Consider the following 16,331-nt stretch of genomic DNA (forward strand, 5'->3'; position numbering starts at 1 on the left):
ATTATGCAAATTAGGCAATGACATCATTTAGAGACTTGTAGAGACTTTTAGGATAACCAAGAGCGATTTTCCTTACTGAGGAGTTGGCAACACTGGCCAGGGGCTGCGACACATTTATACAGTTGTATTTCGCATATGACTATGAAAGGCGTAAGACGAAGTAGTTTCTTCCAATTTAGACGATCCGAATGATATAGTTTCTTTCCACTGTGTTCCTGTTAATGACAAACTACAAATTTACCCCAAAGTACTAAAATATCGATATTTTAATATGAGAATCGATTCTAGAACATAAATTACTGGTATCGGAAGAATCGATATTTCAATATTGATCCGCACACCACTAGTGGACACAATAAGAAAGGGACTAAAGAAAGCAGTTTCTGTCTAGACTGAGCCCTCTGTGGTCACAGAGCTTCTACAGCAGATCCAGGAGGCCACCTCTGGTCACTTGTTTAAAATCACTGAAGACATAAAGATATTCAAAGATATGTGAGAGATGTCATTTCAGAGATAAAAGACAAAAAAACTGTTAACTATAGCTTATATTATCCAGTACATTATAATTCAGCAAATTCAAAGAAGAGAAGCTTTCCAACAACTCTTCCTGCACTTTCAAGCTGAAACATCACAGCCTGCCATCAAATGAGCTTCCAAATGTGAGGCTAAATCTCAGTTTTGGTACATTTGCCAGTTCTGTTCTTTTTAAACTATGTTTTCTTTAATTATTCTAATCACATTTTAATTTGTCTTTGCTGATAATTATAGACTGCACGAGAAAGTTAGTCATCCATAAAGCCAATTTACATGCTGTGTGTAACTCTTGGGGGATTAGTCCCCACAATGTGCATGATTATATTTGCGTGTGTGTTTGAGTATGTGTGGACTCAAATGGCTGAGAATGAGCAGATAAAAGTAAAGAATCAGGTCAGGATCACTGAGCAGGTAGTTCCACACTACAGTAATGCTGGGGTCCAGGCTCTGGGGAGGCCAGTTCATGACTGATAATGTTCCATTGTATGTGTGTGTCTGTGTGTGTGAAGCTGAGATGTTCTCAAGATGGTGATGCATGATGGATCTGACTGTACTTTCCCGCATTCAACTTTGATCAGATCACCAACAGTACTGGCTGGAATGCAGCCAAAAACCATGACAGGGGCTGCAGTTCGGGGATGGTCATGTTCTCTCTCCTGTTCCTCATCACTGCCTGCTTTCAGCTGCATGAGACACTCTTGGAGAAAATATTTCCGGGATCTCTGCTCTTGATCCTAAATTGTGGCTCTCACACTCACTAATCCTCACCCTACGTCTTCCTATTGCTTGTAAAGCAAGGGTGGTGGTCTCTAGGTGGAGGCCTTTGTGCACGGTATGGAGTTTTGGGGTGTTTTTCTTCTTGATATCAGTGGCATCTATGTCCTCCTGTGCCCAGCTTATTATTCCACCTGCCTATCTAATAGGGCATTTGTATTGATGACTAAGGTCTTATTCCTCCCACATAACAGACAGGTGTGGCACAGATCCGGCATCGAGCTGGCACTTCTGACTGACTGGTGTCATAGCAGGATGTATGTCGCCCAGATGTGGGCCAAGTCTATTGCACTATTTATGTTCCTATTTTAGTTAGAAGACCCAAATGCCATGTTGCAATACTATACAGCTATGGTAGCCAATGTTTCAAATGCAGGTTTGTGAGTGTACACTTTATCCAAAACCTAGTGACGGTTTACACATGTTTGCTGGGTGGCTGTAGCTCAGCAGGTAGAGCATATCACCTACTTATTGGAAGGTTAGTGATTCGATCCCTGGCTCCTACAGTCTGCATATCAGGAGTTTCAAGAATGTAGTTAGGAAGCACTCAGTTTAGAGAAAGTGTGTGATTGGCTGAATGTGCCATGTTGTTGTATAGAGCACTTTGAGTAATCTGGAACAGTAAAAAAGTGCTATATAAGAATCAGTCCATTCACTGTCTGAGTAGTGTTTCGTCATGTTAATTTTGCACTATTATGTTCCTGCACATGTTGTTCTTACATGGCTTGATAAAGGCACACATTAAGCTGACATCTGGGGCCAGAGCTGAAACTGTTCTGGGCCAGCACAGGGCCAGCAGTGTGTCTGCAACTGGACTTGTGCTGGCCAATGTGTGGGCCACCTCTGGCAAACCTGATCTGGGTCACCAAAGGGCCGTCATTCTTTGCGGTATGTGGGCCATGTGTAAGCACATTGTGTGGGCCATACCAATTTTGCTAGGTGGGCTACTGCTGAGCTGGCTTATGAACACCTCTTTTACCTCCTGAAGGGGTTCGGCCATGGCTAACATTAATGGATCTTTATCATGGTTGTTGCTTAAAAAATTGCCTAATCTTGAAAGTAGAGATAGTGTCTGTCTCCGAATCCAAACTGGAAGCTGGTTCCACAGAAGAGGGGCCTGAAAACTGAAGGCTCTGCCTCCCATTCTACTTTTAAATACTCTAGGAACAACAAGTAGGCCTGCAGAGCGAGAGCGAAGTGCTCTAATAGGCTGATATGGTACTACAAGGTCATTAAGATAAGATGGGGCCTGATTATTTAAGACCTTGTATGTGAGGAGCAGGATTTTGAATCCTGGATTTAACAGGAAGCCAAAGCAGGAGAAATCTGCTCTCTCTTTCTAGTCCCTGTCAGGACTCTTGCTGCAGCATTTTGGATCAGCTGAAGGCTTTTCAGTGAGTTTTTAGGACATCCTGATAATAATGAATTACAGTCGTCCAGCCTGGAAGTAATAAATGCATGAACTAGTTTTTCAGCGTCATTCTGAGACAGCTTGTACATACGTGTTTAATATTCACACTGAAGGATATATCCTGGTCAAAAATGACTCTGATATTCTTCACAGTGTTACTGAAGGCCAAGCCAAGAGAGTGCCATCCAGAGTAAGAATCTGGTTAGATTTTTAGGGTAGAGTACAGTCACGTCAGTTTAATCTGAATTTACAAGCAGAAAATTGGAGATCATCCAGGTCTTTATGTCTTTAAGACATTCCTGCAGTTTAACTAAATACAACATACAATGTGACGTCATCCATGTATAAAGGGGTGGCTGATCGTCCCTCCACTCCTCAATCTCTCTATATATCTACTCTGTGGGATAAGCAGGCATAGGGGTTCGAGGGCTATGTAAAACAACAGTGAGGGACAGTGCATCACTTGTGTTTATTTCACAGTTGTGACATACAGTTATTTTGGAGTTGGCCTCCAGTGTTGTGTTCCACAGTCCCACTGAGCACACTACTAGCCTTGTACAGTGTGAAGCCCTCCAGTGTCTATGTGTGGGTCAGTCATGGATTACATTTTTTTTTCAAGCACAGTATGGCTCTGTAAAGTTAATATAAACTCTTGAGTGGGTGGAAATTTCCCACAGGCAAAGATACATCTGTGAGAGTTTTAATTTTCAGCCTAAAACAAGATACCACACCAACCCCAAGGCTTTATTCAGAACACTCCAAATCCTGAAGCTGCAGCTTAAAGGAAAAACACAAAAGCCATAATGATAAGCTCAGAAAGAATGAGAGTTTCTGCTAAGTTGCACAATGAGTCAGTTGTACTTGAAAACCCAGCCATGCCTAATGCCTCTACAGTCATCTATAGATGGGGATAAATATAGTAGACTGAGAAAATTTGTTATGTACTCACAAAACTAAGATGATTTAATTCTTGTGGTCTCAATTCAAATTTCTTAGATATTTGTGTTTGAAATGAGAGATTTCAGATTTCCCGAACATGTGCTTGGTTTGGTAGTAGTGCTTTGTGGCAGCACTCTAAATCTTTGCTGGAGGGTTGGACCACCTTTGTGCAAAGAACAACATCCATCAGGCCAGAAATATTTCACAAGTGTAACGGTGATCACGCAGAACAACTTTGTGCTGAGATGACGCTTGGTGTGACGCTTCCCGCTAAGGGCTTGTAAGCCAAATGTGAGTCGCTAGACAGCCTCATTGCAGGAATAAAGAGTTTAGGTTTTTACATTCATTTGTACCACATCTCTACACAGAAGCTTTTCCAGACTACAAGAACTCATTTGAAAGTTAGTTTTCCAGACATGGATTAAGCACTTAGTTCATGTCTGGGAAAAGGACTTTAATTTAAACCCTAAAAGCAGTTTTTGTTTTTGCAGGAAATTTCATAATTCATTTCAAATATGCTCTTGAATGATTTTATATACTTAGAGTTTCACAGGGTTTGTGTTGTGGAAAAGGCATTTGCTGAAAAGCTCTGTATAAGAATAAATAAACTGACAACCTGAATCTGAATTTGCAATGTCCATTTTCACTGATTTAATTTCATTATTAAGCAGATTTAATTTAAGGTGCTTTATTTTGTCATCAGCTGTATCAATTGGAATTGTTATTGAAATAGTACATGAATTAGATTAACCCTTTAATGACACTTCTTCACTTTGGTTTCATAGCCTCTCTGCTAACCTCCTTTCATTTGTTTCCCAGTCTGCCTTCCTGTACTGCTCCAGGTGTCCTGCCTCAGTGGGATGGCTGGGAACAAAAGGCCTGCAGGGCATTGAGAGGAGACTGCACGTAGCAGATCTGGAAGGAGATGAAGAGGAAGTATGCAGTGGTACATCCTTGGTAGTGGGTCATACCCTATGACACACTGAGGTATTCCTTTTAAATGTTGTGTGCTACGGTACGCGGTACTGACACTGACTGTAATGTCATGATCCTCCTGTCTCTCAATACTGGCATCACTCATGAGCAGTTTAAATACCTGGGAGGTTTGGCACTGTCAACAGTTTCATATTACAACTTCATTTGCAACTTCTGCTTGAATGAAAAACAAGCATAGCTACAAGATTAAGTAACAAAACCCCAAAACAACTTCCTCCTACAATTATAGGAGGAACTGTCACCAAGTGCTTGCTAAAAGAGGGTCGTTTGATTGTTGGGGTTTTCTCTGTATTATTGTAGGGTCTTTACCTTAAAATATAAAACGACTTGAGGTGACTGCTGTTGTGATGTGGAGCTATATAAATACAAATTGAATTGAACTAAAAATGTGTATGTCCTAAATTCTCTAAAATAGGCCAAAACACAAATCATATTGAATTGTGGCTTTCAGAATTTGGAAAATATTTTAATTCTACTAATTTAGGTTCAAATTATATACAAATAAATGTAATTATGTTTATGAAAACAAATAACTTTGTTGCCAGTTTATTATAATTTTTAAATTCTAGGTTAATCTTGGGAATTTAAGACCTCTGAAGACAAAAATTTCTACACTTACTGAATAATCTAAATCTGCTAGCTTAGAAGAACGTTTAAAACTATAAATACATTTGAAAAATAAAAACAAAACAAAACAACAACTATGACTGAAAGACCTAAGGAAGAGTTCACCCTGCCTGCAATAGGATTACTGGAGCCCCGCCCTGGAGCTAGGCCTGGGGGGGATGCCCAATGGCGAGCGCCTAGTGGCCGGGCCTTAGTCCATTGGGCCTGGCTGGGCACAGCTCAAAAAAGGGACATGGACACACACCCCTGTAAGCCCACCCCTCACAGGATATACCGTAAAGGTCAGGTGCAATGTGTACTGAATGGCGGCCAGGGCGGAGCATGGTAAAGGCCCCAGTTCAAGAAATCTTCAACTCCCACTCTTCCAACTACAGGGCGATCACACTCCTCGGACGACCAGGGAAAGTCTATGCCAGGGTGTTGGAAAGGAGAGCCCATCTTTTAGTCAAACCTCGGATACAGGAAGAAAGATGCCATTTTAGTCCCAGTTGCAGAACACTGGAGGAGCTCTTTACCCTCTTGAGGATACTAAGAGGGTGCGTGGGAGTTTGCCCAATCAGTCTTTTGTGGACTTGGAGAAGACATTTGACAGTGTCCCTCTGGGGTGCTTTGGGAGTATGGGGTGTCTGGCCTGTTGCTACAGGAGAAATAGTTTGTTGCTTTATAAGAAAGCTCTCTGTAAAGCCAGAACATCTTACTATTCATCACTGATTGAAGAAAATAAGAACAACCCCAGGTTTCTCTTCAGCTCTGTAGCCAGGCTGACAAACAGTCAGAGCTCTGTTGAGCCAACCATCCCTTTAACATTAACTAGTAATGACTTCATGAACTTCTTCACAAATAAAATTTTTATCATTAGAGAAAAAATTACCAATAATCATCCCACAGATGTAATATTATCTACAGCTACTCTTAGTATCATTGATGTTAAGTTAGACTCTTTTTCTCCAATTGATCTTTCTGAGTTAACTTCAATAATTACTTCCTCCAAACCATCAACGTGTCTTTTAGACCCCATTCCTACAAAACTGCTCAAAGAAGTCCTGCCATTAATTAATGCTTCAATCTGTGAAGTGGACTCATCTCTGTGCTTGTCCTGCTAGACCTCAGCGTTTGATACTGTCGACCATAATATCCTATTAGAGCGGTTAGAACATGCTGTAGGTATTACAGGTACTGCACTGCAGTGGTTTGTATCATATCTATCTAATAGACTCCAGTTTGTACTTGTAAATTGAGAGTCCTCTTCACACACTGAGGTTAATTATGGAGTTCCACAGGGTTCAGTGCTAGGACCAATTCTGTTTACACTATACATGCTTCCCTTAGGCCAGGGGTCAGCAACCTTTAACACCCAAAGAGCCATTTGGACCCGGTTTCCACGCAAAAGAAAACACTGGAAGCCGCAAATACTTTTTGACATCTAAAATGAAGATAACACTGTATATATTGTTTTTTACTTTGTGTGAACAACTAAGGTGTGTTGCTTATGAAATCCATGAAGTGCTACAGAGAAAATTACATTTTATTTATGTAATTAACACATTTTGAACTCTTAAAGAAATATAACAAAAGGAAAGACACCCAGCTGAACTAAAATGATCCATGTAGCAAAGAAAAACTGCTGTGAGCCGCCCCCCTTATATTGCCTTTGGGCTTTTGGAGCCTTGACCTGACTTTTAAAAAAATAACTGAAAAAAAGCACTATGCTGCTGAAAAAATGAAAAATAGATATTTACAAAATTCTGCCTAAATATGTATTTTACCTGGTTAATGTGTGTGGCAGGGCGTGGTCTGCAGCGCCGCTGCAGGGTGGCGGACAAATGGAAGAACGCAGTCTTTCATATTTGTTTAATATGTGCGTTGAAGGACATGTCCTGGTCAAAAATGACTCCAAGGTTCCTCACAGCATTACTGGAGGCCAAGGTAATGCCATCCAGAGTAAGAATCTGCTTAGATACCATATTTCTAAGATTTTCAGGCCGAGTACAATAACCTCAGTTTGATCTGAATTAAGAATTATGAGTACAATATTCTTTTTTTCTGTTAAATAACCTCAGAAAGCAACTGTCAGCACCTTAAAGTTTAATGTGCTGGTAGAGTAAGAAGTCATATAGGAATATCTACTTTTGAAGCCAAGCCAAGTCTAACAAACATTCACCATTACATGAAGTCCTCTGCTGAGTTAGCTTTCAGTGTTTGTTCATTTTTGAGTGCTTTGTGCCCTGTTATACTGCAGTGAGATGTTAAACAAAGTGTTGTGGTAATTGTTGTTAAGGTGTATAAAGTGTGTGAATGATATTATTAGAGGCTAAGCGGGTTTATCTGTCGCTCTAATATGGTGTCGGATGCAAAGTTAGTTACAGTTTATGTAGTCTGAGAAAAATGTTTGAAGAGAACACAAATTGTTGCAAAAGAGAGTCTGTGAAAAGTACTCAGCTAATCAAACATGTAAAACAGTTGAAGGATTTCTGTAGGTTACAAGAAAAAACACTGATAGTTGACACTGACAGTTGGTCGGCAACTTTCCTGTGTTGATCAGTGTTTTTACCAGTCATTTTGTTTTCATAGAAAAAAACACACACCCTCCTCTGCCATCAAATCACTAAAGATATTTAAGTTTTTATATAAAATGTGTGTCATTAAAAACGTGCCGTTGAATCAGCTAAGTTTGGAGCTGTCACAGTTTTCTCACCACTTGCATTCAGTGTGAAATTGGGGCACAGGATATGTCTACTTTCGAGCTACACATACTCATGCTGAGCAGTACTTAAGCTCATTTCAAATTAATCTCAAGTCATCCTCTTCTTCTTTCTATCCTCTGTTTAAGGTTTGATATATTGTAGTTTTATTGGCTGCAAGTTTAAAGTGGGTTACAGTGAAATGAGGAGGAGGTGATGGGCAATGGTGGATTGCCAGAATGTATAAACTCAATGGGGACCTCCAATCCTCTCGACTATCACCTCCCATGATGGGCAAATTGAACAAGTTTGGTGCGTTGCAGTTTTTTTTCCCCCTTCTTTTGGCATGGGGAGGTGTATATGAAGCTTTGAACAATGACACACGGGTGGGCATGTTCTAAAAGAATCCCTGCTGAGCAACTAAGCCAAGCCCCAAGCTTCAACAGAGCGTGTGGGTGAGGGCTTAATCTGGCAACCTACGAGCTGCAACCTTCCAAACCAATGTTGGAATCACAAAGACCTGCATTGTCTCAACCGAACCTACCATCTGTGAAAAATTGCAGAGACCCCCTGCATGGTATCTGATTTAATGGTGTCAGTACACGAGTTTACAGACAAAACCTCTTTATCTGATCGCAGAACAAGAAACACTTTGTTCAGAGTGTGTTTGTGGAGTAATTACATGTTGCTGATAATGGGGGCTCTCACCTCGAGTTGTTGTTTATCTTTGTCATTGTCTATGGGTTTATCTGTGGACCTGGTACTCTGGACCTGGAACAGTTTATGGCGTGGAGGACCAAGTCCACACCGTAGATTATGGTGATGGATTTATGATGTCATTCATTGGTTTGGACTCAATTGGTGTTTTGGCTGCTGCTGTGGAAATCAAAAATAGCCATATTAGAAGAGAGGGTGAGTTACATACAGTTAAAAACTACATAATCAGTTGTTGTTTTCCTTGCATGCACCATAATGACGTCACGCCTCCTGCCGAGTAGCTCTGGTGTCAGCTTGTCATGCTCCTCCTGATTTTTCTCTCTATGATTTCTATGATAAATCAGTGCAGGACATGTCCCAGAGCAAGACTGCTGCAACACCTGGACAAGTTGAGATACTCTTCAAAAACCTTCCTTTTTTTTTTTTTTTTTTTTTTTTTGCCTGTCCCGTTTGGCTCTTTTGCATCAGAATTGTTGTCTAAAGGCAAAGAAAGATACCCAACGGATTTACTTTACCAAATTGACCATCCCAGCCTTGCCGTAATGGTCCATTTGATTCACCTTTTATTGTTTATTTTATTTTCACTTACTGAATACGGGACAGACTTGACTGGGGGAAAGAAGGGGAGAAAGAAAGAGGGAAAGAGAAACAGCTGAGAAGAGGGACGGGGGAGAAGGGCAAAAACCAAAAACCAACAGAATGAGCAGAAAAAAAAAAAGAAATAAAAAATGCATATATCGATCACCTGGGTCACCTGCTGAGAAAGAAAAAAGAAAACAAGCAGAAGAGAACAAGAGTAATAGAATAAACAACATCACAATGATATATGGGAATATGACAGTAAATACTAAATATTAAACATTATTGTGCAGCACCTAAGATCAACAGAACACAGTGTGCTTTGAGGTAGGAGCCAAAAAGGGTGTAGTTTGTGGGTGTGATCACCCGTGTGTACACCTGTGAGCATGGACGCGCTTGTTTTTTTTTTTAAAGGTTCCTTCATGTAATGATCTGCTAGAGGGTGTGGGGGGGCCACAGCCCCGTCCTCCAGGGCATGAAGCAGGTGTGGAGGAGATCAAAACTCCAGACATCCAGAGGCCCCCAGAACACAAGAGACCAAGGAAGACCAACAGAGGGGCAGCCGCGCCACTGTCCCAGTAAGAGCTGAGGAGAGTCCCAGATGAGGGCTCACTCAGCAGCCACGGAGCAGAAGCCAGGGGGGGTTGCAGTGACGCGCCCGTGAGCTCCGCCGGCAGCCAGCCGTGCCTGAGTGACCGAGCCCCAGGCCGAGAGGCCGGGGGCACCCCACCTCCGAAGTGGCCCGAGCGAGCCCCAGGCTCCAGGCCCCGATAAGCGGCCGCCAAGGAGTGAGCCGGTGTGTACCCGGACGCCCACCCCCAGACACAAAGAACCACCAACGCACCGATGTCAGAGGGAGTCCGCCACTGGCAGGGGAAGTGGTGGTAGGGGGAGATAGGCCTCCAAACCTTGGAGCGCCTGAGATGTCCCCAGAGAGGTGGCGCCTGATACCCAACCTGACATATAGACACAGACATACAGGCACACACAGACACAAACATCCATTCCCACCCTCATGCTCTCATATGCACTTACTCCACACTCAACCAACGTGGAGACAGACATAAAGAGACGTTGTACACACAATCACACTCCCCAAGCGTACTCTACAAACCGGGTCTAGGTACCCTTGCCCCTGGAGGGGGTAACTGCACCCAGACCCAGGTGGTGTTACCCTTTTCCCTGCGGTGGGGGGAGGCAGACCGCCCCGACTCCGCAGCATCAGGGAGGCCCCACACTCCAGACCGCAGTCGGACGGCCAACTCCTCCTCCTAGCCCCCCCGCTCCAGCAGGTCGCAGAGAATGGGGGTGTGTGAAGACTCCAAACCTCCCTCCACCCGCTCATTGTAGTGTTGATGCATGTGTGTTCTAAGGTGCATTTAAAACCCAGGAGGGCATGGAGCTACCTGCCAGAGAGCAGCAGGTAAGCGCATAGCCCCTCCTGCTAGCCCTCAATGTCTACATGTATTTAACCTTGAGAGGTGGGCAACGACGCCAGGGGTGGGGTGTACACCCTGATGGTACTTTGGATTCCGTGTATCGTGCCCACCCCCAAGATCCTATATGTATGTGTAATGAGAGTGTGAGTAATGTGAATGTCTAAGTTGTGGGATAAAATTGAGGCAGAGGCAGCCAGAAGGGGACGGGGGGGGGGGGGGGGGGGGGTAGCCTCCTCTGCACCCTGGTGACATACCCCTACTCCAAGGCCCTGCATGTGTGGGTGGTTGTGGTGGAGCGGGAAGAGGGGGGCAGCTGGAGATGGGGAGGGAGGGAAGGGAGGGGCAAGTGACCCCTCCCTGGGGCCAGCTCCCCCGCTGACCCCAGTAGGCACCCCCATACTCCGCGACCCGCCAGGGAAAGGGGGCCCAGGCCCATCCAGACCGGGGCCCAGCGCAGCAGCGCCTCCCAGCCCCACAGAGTCCTGGAGATGTAGGCATTGCAGAAATTATTTCAACCATGTGCAATGAATTTGCGGTTTTGTTGTCTGAAAGATGGGCACTGTTGGGAAGGTTACTTTTAAAATGTATTCCACTACAGATTACAGATTACATGCCCCAAAATGTATTTTGTAGCGTATTCTGTTACGTTACTCAATGAGAGTAACGTATTCTGAATACATTGGATTACTTAATATATTATGATGCTTTTTACAACTACATGAATGTCCTATTGCTGTGTGATTTATTACTGAAGGTTACTCTCCATACCAACACCAACTACATGTTTAAATCTTAATATAAATGTAAACCGTAGTAAAGGGACCTCTGGCTAATACGTCGGGTTCGTGTCGGGCTCGTAGCTGAAAACTAGCTTTACTTTGTTGTCTGGGTCAACTTTGCTAGCGGGAGACAGAGAGAGGCGTTGAAAGGCTGCTGCAACCGAACTTTTTCGTTCGGAGGAAAACACGAACACAGCGTACAGTCGAGTCTTAATAGCATACTTACAGCTGGGCTCGTCAGGCTCTCTTTTTGGCTGCAGTGGTTATTATTATATTTACATGCTTCCAGCTCCTGTTTCTGCTCCGTGACAGCTCGTACTTTTCCTTTTCCTCCCTCTCTCGCTCACAGACACATCACGGGTATAGCAGTCCATTCTCCCTGCAGCACGGACTACACTGCCCATCAGGCTGCATTGTTTAGGTCGATGCCTGTAACACTCTGCTATTGCCTTCACATTTAATCATTTCAAAATGTATTTCTTCACGTCATTATGAGACGTGAGATTGAGGCACGGGCATTTCAGCCTCTTAATGCGTTTTTGTTTGGGTTTCCACCGGCGTGGAATTACCAAACATAGAGAGGGCACAGCCTAACATATGAAACAGGAAAAGACCGCCGTGTAATCCATTTATTTCAACAAAGTAACTGTATGCTGAATACCACCTTTTTAAACTGTAACTGTAACGGAATACAGTTACTCATATTTTGTATTTTAAATACGTAACGGTACATGTATTCCATTACTCCCCAACACTGAAGATGGGTGCCAGGCCTGTGATCACTCACAGTCAAATCACAGTCCATATTCAAAGATATCAAGACTTTGATAAAAATGGTAATGGATAAGCTCAAGCTCAAATGCGATATGGCAATTAACTGTGATAAATTAATACATTTTCCCAATCTGTCTACATACATAGATATTCGCATTAAACAGAAATTCTCCTTAAATCCTTACATTCAGAGTCCAGCCAGAACTTCATCGATCTGAAAGAAAAATTCTCAACTTCCTCCAAAATTGCTGCAAGACAACAATTTAATTGCAAAATGACATATGCATTATGAGCCTTGCTGTTATATACAAATATAACCAAAATACAACCAGTTGGTGGGAGCTGACTGTTGTGACTCTGACTGCAAAGACACACACTGGAATGAGCAGATTGACTGAGACTGATTACAGTGTGTTGGTATTAATCTGTGTTTACGTTAAATGAAAATTATTTGTAAACCCTCAACAATCTGTGATTTTTGGGGACCACATGACATAAGAGTCCATAAGTTGCTTTTGGAGCCAGACTCCAGTGGTCATCAGACGACCTGCAGTTTTTGGCACTTTGGCTTCATTTTGTAGCTTCAGAGGTTGTAGGGTGGTTCAGATAAACACTGGCTTCTCTGTCTAATCAGAGTTGAGGTAATGAAGTGAATCTGTTTGCTTGTACTCGACCTCCGTGAGACATTGCTTCCTGACACTACACGACAGAGCGTGGCTGTCTCTGCTGCTTTGGCACAGCCATTCTGTGAATTACTGATGCATCTGTTTGAATTCCTTTCTGGTCTGTTCTATCAAACTATTTGTATGCAAGTGAAACTCAAATGTGAAAGATTACACACGCACGCACGCACGCACGCACGCACGCACACACACACACACACCCTGTTTCACTTGACAGCCTATTAGTAATTTTAATTGTTCAATTAAGCTGAAGGTTGAAACAAGACCAGACTGAATTTTTGGCCCAGGAGAACAGCAGCTAACACTTATTGTCCTTCCCTTTTACCTGTTGTACAGTTTACTGACGACAATGTTCCTTAAATCAATAGATAATTCAATTCAATTCAATTTTATTTATATAGCACCAAATCACAAAAAAGTCGCCTCAAGGCGCTTCATAGATACAGAGAAAAACCCAACAATCATATCACCCCTATGATCAAGCACTTTGGCGACAGTGGGAAGGAAAAACTCCCTTTTAACAGGAAGAAACCTCCAGCAGAACCAGGCTCAGGCTCACAACTGCTGCGACCAGTTGTGGTGAGAGAAGGAAGACAGGATAAAGACATGCTGTGGAAGAGAGACAGAGGTTAATAACAGATATGATTCAATGCAGAGAGGTCTGTTAATACACAGTGAGTAAGAAAGGTGACTGGAAAGGAAAAACTCAATGCATCATGGGAATCCCCCGGCAGCCTACGTCTATTGCAGCATAACTAAGGGAGGATTCAGGGTCACCTGGTCCAGCCCTAACTATATGCTTTAGCAAAAAGGAAAGTTTGAAGCCTAATCTTGAAAGTAGAGATAGTGTCTGTCTCCTGAATCCAAACTGGAAGCTGGTTCCACAGAAGAGGGGCCTGAAAACTGAAGGCTCTGCCTCCCATTCTACTTTTAAATACTCTAGGAACAACAAGTAGGCCTGCAGAGCGAGAGCGAAGTGCTCTAATAGGGTGATATGGTACTACAAGGTCATTAAGATAAGATGGAGCCTGATTATTTAAGACCTTGTATGTGAGGAGCAGGATTTTGAACTCTGGATTTAACAGGAAGCCAAAACAGGAGAAATCTGCTCTCTCTTTCTAGTCCCTGTCAGGACTCTTGCTGCAGCATTTTGGATTAGCTGAAGGCTTTTCAGTGAGTTTTTTGGACATCCTGATAATAATGAATTACAGTCGTCCAGCCTGGAAGTAATAAATGCATGAACTAGTTTTTCAACGTCACTCTGAGACAGGATATTTCTAACTTTAGAGATGTTGCACAAATGGAAGAAAGCAGTCTTACATATTTGTTTAATACAGGGAGTGCAGAATTATTAGGCAAATGAGTATTTTGTCCACATCATCCTCTTCATGCATGTTGTCTTACTCCAAGCTGTATAGGCTCGAAAGCCTACTACCAATTAAGCATATTAGGTGATGTGTATCTCTGTAATGAGAAGGGGTGTGGTCTAATGACATCAACACCCTATATCAGGTGTGCATAATTATTAGGCAACGTCCTTTCCTTTGGCAAAATGGGTCAAAAGAAGGACTTGACAGGCTCAGAAAAGTCAAAAATAGTGAGATATCTTGCAGAGGGATGCAGCAGTCTCAAAATTGCAAAGCTTCTGAAGCGTGATCATCGAACAATCAAGCGTTTCATTCAAAATAGTCAACAGGGTCGCAAGAAGCGTGTGGAAAAACCAAGGCGCAAAATAACTGCCCATGAACTGAGAAAAGTCAAGCGTGCAGCTGCCAAGATGCCACTTGCCACCAGTTTGGCCATATTTCAGAGCTGCAACATCACTGGAGTGCCCAAAAGCACAAGGTGTGCAATACTCAGAGACATGGCCAAGGTAAGAAAGGCTGAAAGACGACCACCACTGAACAAGACACACAAGCTGAAACGTCAAGACTGGGCCAAGAAATATCTCAAGACTGGTTTTTCTAAGGTTTTATGGACTGATGAAATGAGAGTGAGTCTTGATGGGCCAGATGGATGGGCCCGTGGCTGGATTGGTAAAGGGCAGAGAGCTCCAGTCCGACTCAGACGCCAGCAAGGTGGAGGTGGAGTACTGGTTTGGGCTGGTATCATCAAAGATGAGCTTGTGGGGCCTTTTCGGGTTGAGGATGGAGTCAAGCTCAACTCCCAGTCCTACTGCCAGTTTCTGGAAGACACCTTCTTCAAGCAGTGGTACAGGAAGAAGTCTGCATCCTTCAAGAAAAACATGATTTTCATGCAGGACAATGCTCCATCACACGCGTCCAAGTACTCCACAGCGTGGCTGCAAGAAAGGGTATAAAAGAAGAAAAACTAATGACATGGCCTCCTTGTTCACCTGATCTGAACCCCATTGAGAACCTGTGGTCCATCATCAAATGTGAGATTTAAAGGAGGGAAAACAGTACACCTCTCTGAACAGTGTCTGGGAGGCTGTGGTTGCTGCTGCACGCAATGTTGATGGTGAACAGATCAAAACACTGACAGAATCCATGGATGGCAGGCTTTTGAGTGTCCTTGCAAAGAAAGGTGGCTATATTGGTCGCTGATTTGTTTTTGTTTTGTTTTTGAATGTCAGAAATGTATATTTGTGAATGTGGAGATGTTATATTGGTTTCACTGGTAAAAATAAATAATTGAAATGGGTATATATTTGTTTTTTGTTAAGTTGCCTAATAATTATGCACAGTAATAGTCACCTGCACACACAGATATCCCCCTAAAATAGCTCAAACTAAAAACAAACTAAAAACTACTTCCAAAAACATTCAGCTTTGATATTAATGAGTTTTTTTGGGTTCATTGAGAACATGGTTGTTGTTCAATAATAAAATTATTCCTCAAAAATACAACTTGCCTAATAATTCTGCACTCCCTGTATGTGCGTTGAAGGACATGTCCTGGTCAAAAATGACTCCAAGGTTCCTCACCGCGTTACTGGAGGCCAAGGTAATGCCATCCAGAGTAAGAATCTGGTTAGATACCATATTTCTAAGATTTTCAGGGCCGAGTACAATAACCTCAGTTTGATCTGAATTAAGAAGCAGAAAGTTAGCGGCCATCCAGGTCTTTATGTCTTTAAGACATTCCTGCAGTTTAACTCATTGGTGTGTGTTATCTGGCTTCATGGACAGATAGAGCTGGGTGTCATCTGCATAGCAGTGAAAATGTATGCTATGTCTTCTAATGATGCTGCCTAAGGGAAGCATGTATAATGTAAACAGAATTGGTCCTAGCACTGAACCCTGTGGAACTCCATAATTAACCTCAGTGTGTGAAGAGGACTCTCCATTTACATGCACAAACTGGAGTCTATTAGATAGATATGATACAAACCACTGCAGCGCAGTACCTGTAATACCTACAGCATGTTCTAATCG

Source organism: Rhamphochromis sp. 'chilingali', assembly GCF_963969265.1.
Source record: "Rhamphochromis sp. 'chilingali' genome assembly, chromosome: 7".
Lineage (NCBI taxonomy): Eukaryota > Metazoa > Chordata > Actinopteri > Cichliformes > Cichlidae > Rhamphochromis > Rhamphochromis sp. 'chilingali'.